The following is a 13,950-nucleotide window of genomic DNA, read 5'->3' on the forward strand; positions in this document are numbered from 1 at the left end:
CAGTTCCTCAAAATGTCCACCAGGCCTTAACAAATTAGCACCAAGGATTCCCAATCTGTGTTTCTGGGCTGCAACTTCTCCATATTTTCAATGCTTCCTTGGGTGAGACCAAGTCAGTTTAAACAGGACAGGGGTAGGAAAAGATCAGGATGCTTCACTGCCAACTCAGGGTTATGCAGTTAAACAGAGAATATTTCCTAATCCTGTTCAGTAATTTTCTTTATCCCCAAGAAGAAAGAGGCTATAGAGTGTTAGGAGAAGAAGTACCTCTTTAAAAGCATACTGATATTTATCATTGGCCCTGGCTTGTATAGCTCAGTGGATTGAGAGCCAACCTGCAAACCAAAGGGTCGTTGGTTTAAACCAAGGACCCTTTGCTTTGATTCCCAGTCAGGGCACATGCCTGGGTTGTAGGCCAGGCCCCCAGTAGGGAGCGTGTGAGAGGTAACCACACACTGATGCTTCTCTCCCTTTCTCCCTCCCTTCTCTCTCTAAAAATAAATAAAATCTTAAAAAAAAATAAAAGCATATTGATATTTATAATTTAATGATTGAAAAATAAAGTCAATGTTTTAGTTTTTCTACAGCTGAACTACAAGACTTTTTATTAACTCGTTTTATTAAACTGTTTAATGAGCCAAGCAAGACTTTAAAATACCTGTTCAATATGGTCACATAGCCTTTTAAATAATTACTCATTTTGTGCAAAGTGGCACCCAATATTTACTGATGGGATTGGTAAGACTGTGACACCTTCTGATGCAAGCTGAGAAATTTGAGGGTAATAAGTTACAGCAGCATACATGAGAACTATAAACCTTCCTCCTGAAATTACAAGTTTATCCTAAACATTGCCAAAACTTTGTATATAGCAACTTTATAAATGTTTATCAAAACCAGTTTTTTTAAATAATCTTTTCTCTATGCTGTTCTTTCACTTTTATTTTCTGAGTATGGAAGCCTAGTCATTGAATCTTGAGGATTCAAAGTCATTTTGGAGGAAGATAAAGTATTCTTTATCATAGTAGTGAATCATTTGTTGCTGACGGTGGCCTTTGTCCTCTGTCACTGGTTAGACTGCACTTTCGTAGCCTAGTACCTTCTACCACAGCCCCTTGATATATTCACATAAATGATGGAAGATGCATGAGATGTGAAGGGGACATGTGCAGGCTCCAGGAAGAAACCGACGCCCTGGTTGCTCGCTAAGGAGCCATCCTGGCGTTGCCGCACATGCAGCCATCCGGCTGCCCTCCCGGCAGGAAGGAAGGCGTTAAGCAGCAGCTGTCAGCAGAAAAGAGATAGGAAAGGGGGCTACATCTCTCCGATTCACAGAAATAAAAAATTTTTAATGAAAAATCTCCAGTACTCTATGCTGATAGCTGCCTTCTTTGCAAGACTTCCGATCGACTGCCTTGAAACTTTGTTAGCCTTCTACCTTATCAGTTTCAGGGCACTGTACTGCACAGCCACCACCTGGGACTTGAACCAGAACAATCTGAGGTTAATTCACCTCTCCCAGCAATCATAAAAGTTTGTTCATTCATAGATTCAACAATGAAATTGTTACTGATTAATCCAAATCAAAAATCTGCACTTTTGTCATTTCAAAACAATTTAATTACCTTTTTCTCATGCAGTATCTATGCCCCATTTGCCAAGACAAAAGTTATTATTCAACATGAAAAAAATATTGCTGTAGCAAGCACAGTAACTTTTAATGTTTTCACTGCTGAATTGTCAAAATGTGAACATTCCCACCCCCTGAAAAATGAAAGTATAGAACTATAGTATAACCTTCACTTTTATAGTAAGAGGTTTCTAGAATATGACAAAGAAAACATAGCAATTTCAGCCAGGTAATAATTTAGTATAAAATAAAACAAGACATTTAAACCCAAGGAGGAAAAAAAATTCTGAGAGTGGTAGAACTATCAAACTATGTGTGCAATTTCCTTGTGCTCAAATTGCATTTTCTCCCTTCAGTGTTATACGCAGCAGGGTCTTGCCCTCCAGATTAGAGACTTTTGCATTAGAGGAAACTAGGTTATGTCTTTCACTGTCAGAGACAGAAATTATGAGCTGGAGTGCATTTTAGCCAGTCACTCTGAAAAATGTTAGCCCAAGGGGGTAATAATTAGAACTGTTTTTGTCAGGTGACTGCATTTTAAGCAGTGATGTGTCTGAGAATCTAGCTGAGGGGTTTAATATAAATATAAATATTTTTTTCAGTCAGCATTGTAGCTTGATTTTTTTGCTTTGCTTTTTATTTCAAAAGTAAGCACTTTTCAGGAATTATCAGCTAAAATGTCCTACAGTTTAGTATTATGGTGACCCAATAATGTAACAGCCAGCAGAAAATGATACTCAAGCTTTCTGATAAGTTAATGCATAAAAAACTATAAACTAACTCATTAGAGATCACCATACCCTTATGGACACAAATAACTGGTCTGTACCAATTGCTTATGGGAGTCTAAACATAATGTATAACAATCTTACTTCTAAATTATGTTACTTATTTAAGTAGTAATCTAATATTGCAGTTCTCACAAACATAAATAAAAATAAAAGTTTGTAAACTTACGGGCTCCTGGGTTACTCCAAGTTGGTGTGGCTCCACCAGGGTCCAGGTCCCATAGCTGGGCAGGGAGCCTAGGAGTTCCGCTATTATTTATTTAGTTGTCCAAGTCTGAGTTTACCCCTTTTGACAAGAATGGATCATTTTAATATTTGTTCCCATTACAAAAGCATTATGGAAAGATGGGGATGAATGGAAACAATCTCCTCTCCTTTAGTTTATAAACCTTAATAAAGACCATCCTTTTATTCTTACAATAACCCTATCTTCACAAACAAACGAGTCACTTTACATTATGACCTTCTCAAAAGATCTTGTTTTCTATAGGTTCTTAAAAGCAGCACATAGACTTTCCCAATGTGGTATAAATAATGAATAATTACAAAATAAAACCTTTGTCCTAAAAATTTATTTTATATCACACAAAATAATAAATACCAATAATTCAAAAGTAACTAATTTTCTGGAACTATTCACTCTATATATCATGAACAGATTGAAATTTTAAATATTCTATCTAAAAAGGGTTCAATTGAAAAAATTATGTCACTTATTATACCCAATTATGAGAATTACATCTGCCATAACACCAGGAACGTGACATTCCAAAGAATAAGCTTATGCCGCATGAATGCGCTTCTCCAGGGTGTAGCTCATCTCATCTTGGTCTGCGGCACCCACACTGGTCTTTTCCAGTTTGAATCTTAAATGGCTGCTGAAAAAAGACTACTTGAAACTGTCAAGGCTCAAGGATCTGTGCTCTCAAGGGACCTCACCCTCTTTCTCTCCCAAGATCGTCTCTGGGTGTAAGAGGATGATTGCATGTCTTCACTGTGACAGGCTCAGGACTTCTGGTTTGTGTGCCAGCCTCTGGGGGTTTGCTGAACTCTGCTGATCGGCCCCCCTCTGTGCCAGGTTAACAGAGGACCCCGTGTTGCTATCCAACATGCTATATTTTGTGCTGCCCAGTGTGTTGGGGCTTTGGAGAGGGGAGAGTCATAGCAGCACCATTCTCAAAGACCTTAGATCCTGCTACGGCTTCCTGTAGCATCCTTGCCCTGACCCAGGCTTCTTGCATCCCACTGATTCCCTTAATAATAGGGGACTAAAGAGCTCTTGGAGTCCCTAGATAATTCCATGGGCCATGGGATGCCAGGAGCATTATTGAGCCCTCTTATCTAGATGCTTCCTCCAATCATTCTCGATTTACAATCATATGGTACCCTATTGGTACTGTACCGTGATGAATATGGAACTTCTTCAAGAAATTTGATATTTTCCTAGAATAAACTCTGAAACACATATAATCCCACATTTTTAAAAAGTGTTTTACTTATTTATTTTTAGAGAGAGGAAAAACAATGGAGAGTGGGAGAGAAACATTGGTGTGCTGTGCAAGGGAAACATCGATTGGTTGCCTCTCAATGCCCCCAACCAGGGACCTGGCCCACAAACCAGGCATGTGCCCTAACCCGGAATCGAACCAGAGACCTTGTGGTTGGTGAGACAATGCCCAACCCACTCAGCCACACCAACCAGGGCATCCCACAATTTTAATTGGATTTTTCTTCTAGCTCTCACTTTACCCCAATCGAAAGGGTTTGAACCCCATGACACATAAATTCAAAGACACTTGTCTGACTTCTTGCCATTCATATCCCAGCTTCTCTTTTCTTCAGCCTACTAATTTTCTGTCCTGGGAAGAACTGTCACCATGTTACATTCTCCTGCTTCTTTTGGTTTAATTCACTCACACCAAACTAACCAGAGTATCCAGGTAAAAACCGACAATGGGAAGTGTGCTGGGGAGTATGTTGTCTCTCAGCTCCATCTTTGTTTTTCTCTGTCCTCTTTTGCACCTCAGGGGCAAGAAGCCTTCAAAACTACACTCCCCAGACTGCCTTGCCAGTAGGAGGCACTGGCAGGAAGCTGGAGTTTCAGCAACATCAATGGGGACAGGTAAATGTGGATCCAAGTTGTACTCAGGTAACTAAGCTCCAAACATCAGCTGCCTCAGCAGCAGCTCATGGGCTCCAGGTAACAGCATTTTCTCCTTTGGGCCTCCAGGTCTAGGGGCAGTAGTGCTTTCCCATAGGCACTATTTTCTAAGTCACCTTACCCAACCAGTGCTTCCCACTCTTTCAATACTTTATATTCAACTAACTTGGGTTGAAATACCTCATATGGATTCTGTTTGATGAAACGCTGATTGATACCAGAAATTTATCAATTACATGATCACTATTATACTTACAGTCTACCTATTTAATTATTATTATATTTTTCTACCATGATTGAGAAGAATTCAATGTAGACTTTTGGAGTAATATTTATTAACCATCATGATTGCCTAAAGAGAAGTTTTATGGTAATGATTCCACCAGGGCCTAACTGGTGTCTATGGCAGAGAATGAGAAATGGGTGATTAAAACTCAGGTTTGTGCCTGTATTCCCATAAATCATGGGTTGCCTGTACTCTTAATAGATTGTCTTTGAGGTTAGGAAGGAATACCAAGCAAATTCACGAAGTCTTGCTCTCTCGACTTGCTGATGAGCCCACTCACTTCTCTAACCACATTTCCGTAAATGAAAATCACAAAGTTTTGTCTTTCCTGCTCCATCCAGCACCACATGTGCTGCTGCCACTCAGTGACTTGCAAGCTTCTCTTACTCTGAACAGACTGCAGTGCAGTGCACCCAGCTGCCATTAATCACCGGCACTAACGGGAATGCGGAGGTCCAAGGACTCAAAGAGCAAGTAAGGTACACACACTCACATTCAATTACTCATCCATTTTCTTTTCAAGTCAGGGACCTGTTAAGTGGAGGAAACAGGTTTACTTTTTATCTTTGTATATCTAGGACTGTTTTATCCCAAAGTCTAAAGCCATGTGAACATCTTTTAGGATTTTTATACACTTAGAACCACACAATTGCAGAAGTAAAATAAGAATTAGAAATCATATTGTTCTACCTCTTCATTACAGATTATCTCTAACACTGATCACTCTTATCATAATTTTTTATCTTCCCAATGGTGTTTGAACTCCTTAAGGGAAATGTCTGTGATTTTTATCTTCACATCCTCTGTGTCTAATAGGGTGCCTAAAACACAGGAAACAGTCAATATATGCTTTTTGGAATAAAGTAGATGAATGGATGAAAGAGTGAATAAAATAATGAACAAATGAGTTATTAAGAGGTTTAATATCTTGTCAAAGAACACACAGTGACAAGCAGCCTAGGTAGCATTAAAGAACATCTAATCTTATGTGTTCTAATTCCAAGCCCAATGTTCTTTTCACTGACTCTCTTCTGATTTAACATTGTTATTGTTTTCTCATAGAACAAGCTATTGCCATTTTGCCTTAGGAGCAGTGTAGAGATATGGGTGAAATAGGACCAGATACTGTCCCACCTGTTAGGAAAAGAGAAAGGAAAGGCTCAGCACCTAGCATTAGGTCAGCAGCACTAGCAACGTCCCCAGGGCCACATGGAGAGTAGAAAAATTAGGCAAAAATGCAAGGGAAATAATGCTGGACATAGCTGCACTACAAACTCAGTTTTCATTGTTGTCATTCTGTGCCCATTTATGGAAAATGAACCACATATAAATAGCTGGGTGCTTTGAATTTTCATCAGGGTATAGAAAAGTTTAATAACTGTCTCCATTATCACTATTTTTCCCTGGGAACAGTACATCCCACTGACACAAACTGAAAAAGAACAAAAGGCCATAAGATATGAAACTGCTCTTTCAAAATCCTAATGCTCTAAAAGCATCACTGATTTCAATATATAATATTTAGGAAAAATTTATTCAATTTGTTGCTCTCTTAACATGTATAATTTATAAACCAAAAGACAAATAAAATGGAAAATTAGGAGGATAAACAAATGCTACTGAAAAATAAATACGATTAAGATTCTGTTACAAAAACACTTCAGTTCCTTGGGGTTTATTTTAAATCCAACTGCAAATCACAAATCACATGTCTAAGACCTAAAACAAAATTGTATACACATATTTATACCCCATGATTTTGGTATAAAATTAATATGCCACAATGTGTAGGGGAAGCGCCGGGAAGCCACCACTGGGTTACAGACTTCGGCTTCTCCCAACACGTGATGAAGTAGAAACGTGACATTTGATATTGTCCCAGACAGTTAATTCTGTGAACATTTTAATATTTTTCAGACATCTCGAGATTTATTTTTTCCCTTTCCAAATGAAAGTGAGAATTTAAATACCAAGTCTTTCCTTTCTTTTGAAAAAATAAATGCTATAATATACCTCCCAAGGTTAATCTGTGTCCTTGTACCTCCTGCGAATCCATGGCAAGGATGTTTTTTATTGCTCTGCCATATCTAAAATTGCTTAGTCCATATTCTCTTAGACACATCATTTTTCAAACTCAAACTTCTAAGTTTCAACAGAAAAGAGCACATTACACTAGATGCAAAGTGAATGACTATTAAGTCGTGTTCTAGGGATATGATGCCATTATTCACCAAATTAGCAACCCATATGTTTTGGGTCGAAGAAATAATCTTTCAGGGAAGGATGTACTATTAAGATACCATAGACTTTGAATGATTCTTTGGCAAGTTGTAAAGTAGTTTATTCTAGAAGCTATATCTTCCGTAGAGCCCTAGATCCTACCATTTGACTTGTAATGAACATAGTTCCAAATAAATAGACTATATTTACAGCCTCTGCTTTCTGTCTCCTCTTAATTCACAGCCTGATGTAGTCTGGCTCCTCCCTCCTGACTCTAAGACATGCTGGGAGGAGGGGGCAGAAGAAGCCTATTATGGGTTGAATTCTGTATCCCCAAAATTCTTATGTGAGCATCATAATCTCTAGTACCTCAGAACATGACCTTAGAAACATGGCCTCCGCAGATGGTAAAGTTAAGATGAGGTCATTAGGGTGTCCTTACATGTAGGGGAAACTTGGACAGAGAGCAGCATATAAACAGGGCAGACACCATATGAAGATGAAGACAGGGATCAGGGTGATGCATTTACAAGCCAAAGAATGCCAAAGATTGCCAGCACACCACCACAAGCTGGGAGAAAGGCGTGGACCATATTCTCCCTCCTGGCTCTCAGAAGGAAACTACCCTGCTAACACCTTATTTTGGACCTTTAGCCTCCAGAACTGGAGACCATACATTTATGAAACTAATGTTGTTTAAGCCACCCAGTTTGTGATACTTTGTTATAGCAACCAAAAAAAACCAAAACAATAAAAGCCTACTCTAGAAAAGAGCAAAGCTGAACTCTGAACTTCACTTAGTGGTGGCTTTCCCCAAAGTTCATGTTCACCCCTCTCCTCCCAGGGAAATCTCAGCCTTCCCACAGCTTCCACTGTCACCTTGAGACCAGAATTTCCCATCTACAGGTCTAGTCCTGTCTCTCTTTTTCGATCCAAATGTATTCCTAACCATTTGGTCAATCTTTAAGTGATATTCCTGCAACACCACAATCAAATTCCCTCCAAACCTGCTGTTACTTCTAGGTAAACAATATCTTGCCAGTTAACCAAGATAGAAGTCAATTATATGTAACACTTCTTTCTCCCTCAGTCCCTACATCAAAGCAGTTCCAATTAAATTGATCTGTGAAAATCTCTTGAACCCACCTAATCCTTTGCTACCCTTCACACTTTTTACAAAGTTCTCTTTCTACACATAACCTGTCTGGTCTAAACTGTAGTTACATTTAGCCACTGAGCTACAGGGGAAGTTTGTTGCTGGTGCACAAACTAATTTCTGCTGATTTACGTTTACCAGTGAGTTTTATACTCCAGTATGTTTGCTCCAATTCACACATCAAGGTGTGCTGGTGTGAGATCAAACTGCCATTTGAAAACATGTATATTGTGGCATTTCAGTTTAATGAGATAATACATATTTTGAGAACATTTAAAATAAAAATCAAAGAATATTATGCACATTGTAAGACTCTGTTTACTTGCTTCTCCTTCTTGAAGACCATCCTAAACTCTGCATCCTCCCTGATTTCTCACATTCCTTTTCCTACCTCTTCATAGAGGTTTCTTTTTTTATCTTTGGCATCCCTCTGTATCTCACAGCTGTTTGTCTCTGATCCTTCTAGTCACACAATCCAACTAAATTGTAATCTGCTTAAGGTGAGGATCTGTACCTCATGCATTTTTTTAGTCCTCTCAAGCACCTCACACAAAAAGCGAGGCCATTGTCTACACTCCGTAAACGTGGACTGAATGAGCTCAGTCACAGAAAGTAGTAATGGATCTTTTTCCATAAATGCACCATCTCTCTGGAAATCCACAACGCTCACATTTGGCATTATGAGCTCATTTTAGAGTGGATGCCTTTTATTGGCTAATGTCTGCCATGTGGTAATGTCTTCATTTGCTGGGTTGATGTTCCAAATCTTACAATTCTTAGTCATAATTATCAGTTTTCCCCCTGAATTTTGTGCTTCATTGACGTTTTAAAGAGTAAAATTAACCTCCCAGCTTTTCCTCCATAAATTTATAATTTCATTGTGATTTCATTGCTATATTGGCTTCCATTTCAGTGGTTTGTCCAAAGTTTAGGTGATTATGGTGTCTGTTGTTTTTCTCCTCTCACAAATACGGTTATTTCCTTAGTCTAACTTGCTCAATTGTATGGGAAGAGACAGAGCAAGCTGAAGAGGAATTGTAAATATTATTTACTTAGAAAAGACCTATCTGAAGGGAAATGGAACTTTTTTTACCTGTGTTAAAATTATATCACAATTCATGAATATAAAGACTCATTCAGCTAATATTCTCCCCTGCTTTGGCATCTGTTTATCTGTTGACATTAGTCAATATTTTCTGCAGAACATAAGACTGTAAAAAGTATTTTAACAAGTTCTTATGAGACACCTTAAGCTTAATATTTGTTTAGCTACTCAACAATATGGAAATTTGATTATTTAACTTGAACTGGAAATATCTATAACTCAGAATAACTTGAATTTTATTAAAGCTATACATGATTACATAATTAAAGAATGTATCTGGAGGTTTATCATTTCTCTGTATCACGTAAAGCTGTCATAGACATTAGACTCATAAACTACTCTCCATAATTGCATATAAATAAATACCTTTAATTGCCTTTTAGGAAAACTCTCATCTAGAGGTTCAGAAAAGCTACTTCGCCCTAGATGAAAAACTAAAGTTGGATTAAGTTTAAGGCACTTCTTAAGGCAGTCTGGAGAAAACACTGGAATACTAATTTTTACCTCAGTGTGTCCTTTACATAATTAATGGCTAAAGGCCTGCCTGACTATTCGTCTTCAACTGCCTCCAATTCCAGCACCTGCACACCCCCTAGCTACCAAACCCCTATATTACAGGTGGCAAACACAAGGACCACAGGCCGAATCCAGCCCTCTACCTTGTTTCTACCCAGTGGCAGCACTGAGCTCCTTGCCCCTAGTTAAGAAGTTGTTATATTTATGCAGTCCAAAAATTGCATTCAGCCTTTTGAAGGCAACTGCAAGGCTGATGTGGCCCCTGGTGAAAATGAATTTGACACCCCTACCCTTTCAAAGGATATGTATCCTTTCTTCAAACCATGGAACCAGTTACAGTCCCATCAGAAGGAGATATAGACCTTGGGCCAGGGAGCTCAGTATTAGGTAGTCCTTGCCTTTTATGCAAGTCTGGGTGTTAGACTTGCTCTTTTCTTTTGCCTTTAATGAAGACCAAGCCTCGTTCCTTGGTTTTAGAATAGTATTCCATTCCTCCCGAGTCTCTGCTCTGATTTGCTTCCCATTAAGCTAGCTTGTTCTCAAAGTGTGTTCCACAGATGAGCATGGTTATCACTCAGGAACTTATTTCAAATGCAAATTCTTGGGTCCCACCACAGATCTCCTGAATCAAAAGCTCTCAGGTGGAAATTAGTAATTGATGTTTTAACAAACTCTCCAGGTGATTTTGATGAAGCTAAAGTTTGAGAACTACTGAGCTTCAATTCTCCGATTTCCACGTGTTCCTCCACTCCCAGTCCTTCTCTAGGAAAGCAAACTTCTTTTGGAAAACAGAGAAGTAGCAAGAGAGATCTCTATGTCGGTTTTAAGTATATGACTTTGGCAAGAAGGACAGAGGCTGAAAAAGGAATGGTAGCATGCTTTGCTGTGCAACATACTGTGGGAAATCTGTAATAAATGCAACAACAAGTGGAAAAAATGTTGAGGGGGAGAAATGTCAAAAGAGGAATTTAAGAAGTGTTACTGAAAGCCTAGGACCCTATTCTCCCTGCTACAGGCATTTTTAGAAAAACACCAAAACCAAAAGTTATTTTACTTTTTTGGTAGCTGGGTTATGATTTTTTCAAATTCAGCATCACACAGACTGCACCATATGGTGACCAAATTAATGCTCAGGTTTTACAAGGAAGTGACCTGTCTGGCTCTGTGTGTTATGGGACAAGATCAGCAACCTCATTGCACCCCACCCTGCCTCTTCCCAGACACTGACCACTCGGTCACCCCACTCCTCCTTTCATCTGTTAGCCGCCTTTCTCCACCAATTCCTTCTCCCTTGGTATCTAAGCCTGTGACCACCAGTGCATCTTTTAAAAGTCTCTTTTTGCAACCCCCATAGGTACTACCCTAAATACGGTCTTCTGTTCACACACACACGTTTCTATCTTTCTAGAATGAAATCCACTATCAAAATCTCAGCCCAGCACTGTGTTTATTCCTTTGTTGCACAGCTCCATCCCCTCCATGGAAAGGAAGGAACTTTTACACCAGGCACATTAATGATCCTCTTATCAAATCCAGAGGGTAGGTTTTGGCCTTTGCCTTACTTGATCTTTCTAGGACATAATATGTTGGTCAATCCTTCCCTGCAACACTTTTATCTCCTGATTTCCATGACACGCATTGCTCTGTTTCTCCTTCCCCTCTGTCTATGGCTATTTCTTCCCAGCATCCTTTTAAGCTCATCTACTAAAGCCCCCCTTTTAAGTCTCGAGTTTCCAAAAATGCAGTCCTTGTCTCTCTTCCCTTCTCAGTCTCTACATGCTTCCCAAGCGCTGCTGCCTCCTACTACCACCCTCCACTCTGTTTCCAACCTAACTTGCCCACAGCATTACTCTTTCTTCAGACTCTTAAATCTAAATCTAAGGTTTAGATTATATTTATCTGAAAATGCCAATGGGTGTGACCCATCATCTTTCCCTCAAAACTGCATTTAATCTCCATGTTCTATCTCCCACTCATTACAAAACCCAAAACTTGGCCTTTATTTATACTTACCCTATACTTATCCTTCTACTTTAACCCCATATCAATTTATAAAAGCTCCATTCTCTCTATCCTCACTGCCACTATCCAGTCCTAATAACTTATTATCTCCTGTCAGAATCAGTCTCATATCTTGTATCTGCCCCCTTCATACTGTTGCAAATGATAGAACATATAAATGAGAGCAAATTCGACTGCATAAAATTGTTCAATAGTTCCCCATCAAAGACAAGAGAATCTACTGTCTCTTAAGTGCATTCAAAGTTCCTCACAGTTCAGTATATTCATACTCAACCAGGCTGACTTCTATTCACTCTCACTTCATTCGTGCAGTTTCCATTATACTTTTAATTCTCTGAACCTACAGTGTTCTTTCCACCCTTTTCATTCATCACCATGCTCTGTGCACTTCACTCATAATCTTTTTTAAAATCTAATTTACTTTATTTCTCATTTAAACTTTATTATATTTATTTACTTTTACCATTTAGTCCCCTTATACTCCCCTCCCCTCAGCAATCACCACATTGTTTCCATGCCCGTAACTTTTTTCTTTTTTGCTCAATCCTTCTACCCCTAAACTTCCCCCCATAAACTCCATCTATGAGTCTGTCCCCAACTTCCCTGTTAGTTCAGTTTGTTCATTAGATTCCACATATGAGTGAAATCATATGGTATTTGTTTTTCTCTGATGGGCTTATTTCACTCAGCATAATGTTCTCCAGATCCATCTATACTGTCACAAAGCAAAAATTTAATTTTCCTCTTTTTTTCAACCAAGTAGTATTTCATTATGTAAACATCCAATAGTTGTTTTATTCTCTCATCTACTGATGGACACTTGGGCTGCTTCCATACCTTGGCAACTGTAAATAACCGCAGTGAACATAGAGGTGCTCCTGTTCTTTCAAAATAGAGTTTTTGGTTCATTTGGATATATTCCCAGAAGAGGGATCACTGAGGCTAAAGACAGATCCTTTTTTAATTTTTTGAGGAAACTCCATACTGCTTCCCACAGTGGCCTCACCAGTCTACATTCCCACCAGCACTGCATCAGGGTTCTCTTTTCTCCACACCCTCATCAGTACTTGTTGTTTATTGATGGTAGCCATTCTGACAGGTGTGAGATGATATATCATTGCGGTTTTAATTTGCATCTCTCTAATGACTAGTAACATTAAAGATCTTTGTATATGTCTATTGGCCATCTATATGTCCTCTTTGAAGAAGTGTCTGTTGCGGTTCTTTGCACCATTCTTATCGTATAATTACCTATTTGTATCTGTCTCCTCCAACAACTCCTTGCTATCTGGGACTATATCTCTATTTTTTAAGCTTAGTAGCTTTTTAAATAAAATATTTTATTTATTATTTTTAGAGATACGAGAAGGGAGGGAGAAAGAGAGAGAAAGGAGCAACATTAATGCAAGAGAGAAACATCAGTCTTAGTTGCCCCTCCACCCTGACCAAGAAAAGAACCCACAACCCAGCAATGTGTCCTGACTGGGAATCCAACCGGTGACCCTTCACTTTGTAAAACGTTGCCCAATCAACTGAGCCACACCAGTCAGGGCTATCTTTTTTTAAAGAATATTCCCAGCAAGTACCACAATGCCTGGCATATACTGGTTTGGCTAAAAAAGTTCATTTGGCTTTTTCCCATAGGATGGCTCTAGTAGCACTTAATTGTCTTTAACTTCATTCAAAACAATTTTGTTAGATTTTACTGTGACAGCTGTTATATCAGGATGCATTTAAAAAAAACTTATCAAAATTGGTGAATTTCTGTGCAGCAACTTTAATATTGAATGAAGATGGAAGAAGATACACAATATTTTGGGCATAATATCTTTTACTATTTCAAGAAAGGTAAAAATGCAACTGAAATGCAAAAGTAAGATTTATTCAGTGTATGGAGAAGGTGCTGTGACTGATCAAACATGTCAAAAGCTGTTTGTGAAGTTTCATGCTGGACAATGCTTCACAGTCAGGAAGACCCATTGAAGTTGGTAGTGATCAAATCATGAGATTCACTGAGAACAATCAATATTATACCCTGAGGGAGATAGCTGACTTACTCGAAGTAT

The sequence above is a fragment of the Sturnira hondurensis genome, unplaced genomic scaffold (assembly GCF_014824575.4).
Source record: "Sturnira hondurensis isolate 20B ecotype Veracruz unplaced genomic scaffold, ASM1482457v3 Scaffold0021354, whole genome shotgun sequence".
Lineage (NCBI taxonomy): Eukaryota > Metazoa > Chordata > Mammalia > Chiroptera > Phyllostomidae > Sturnira > Sturnira hondurensis.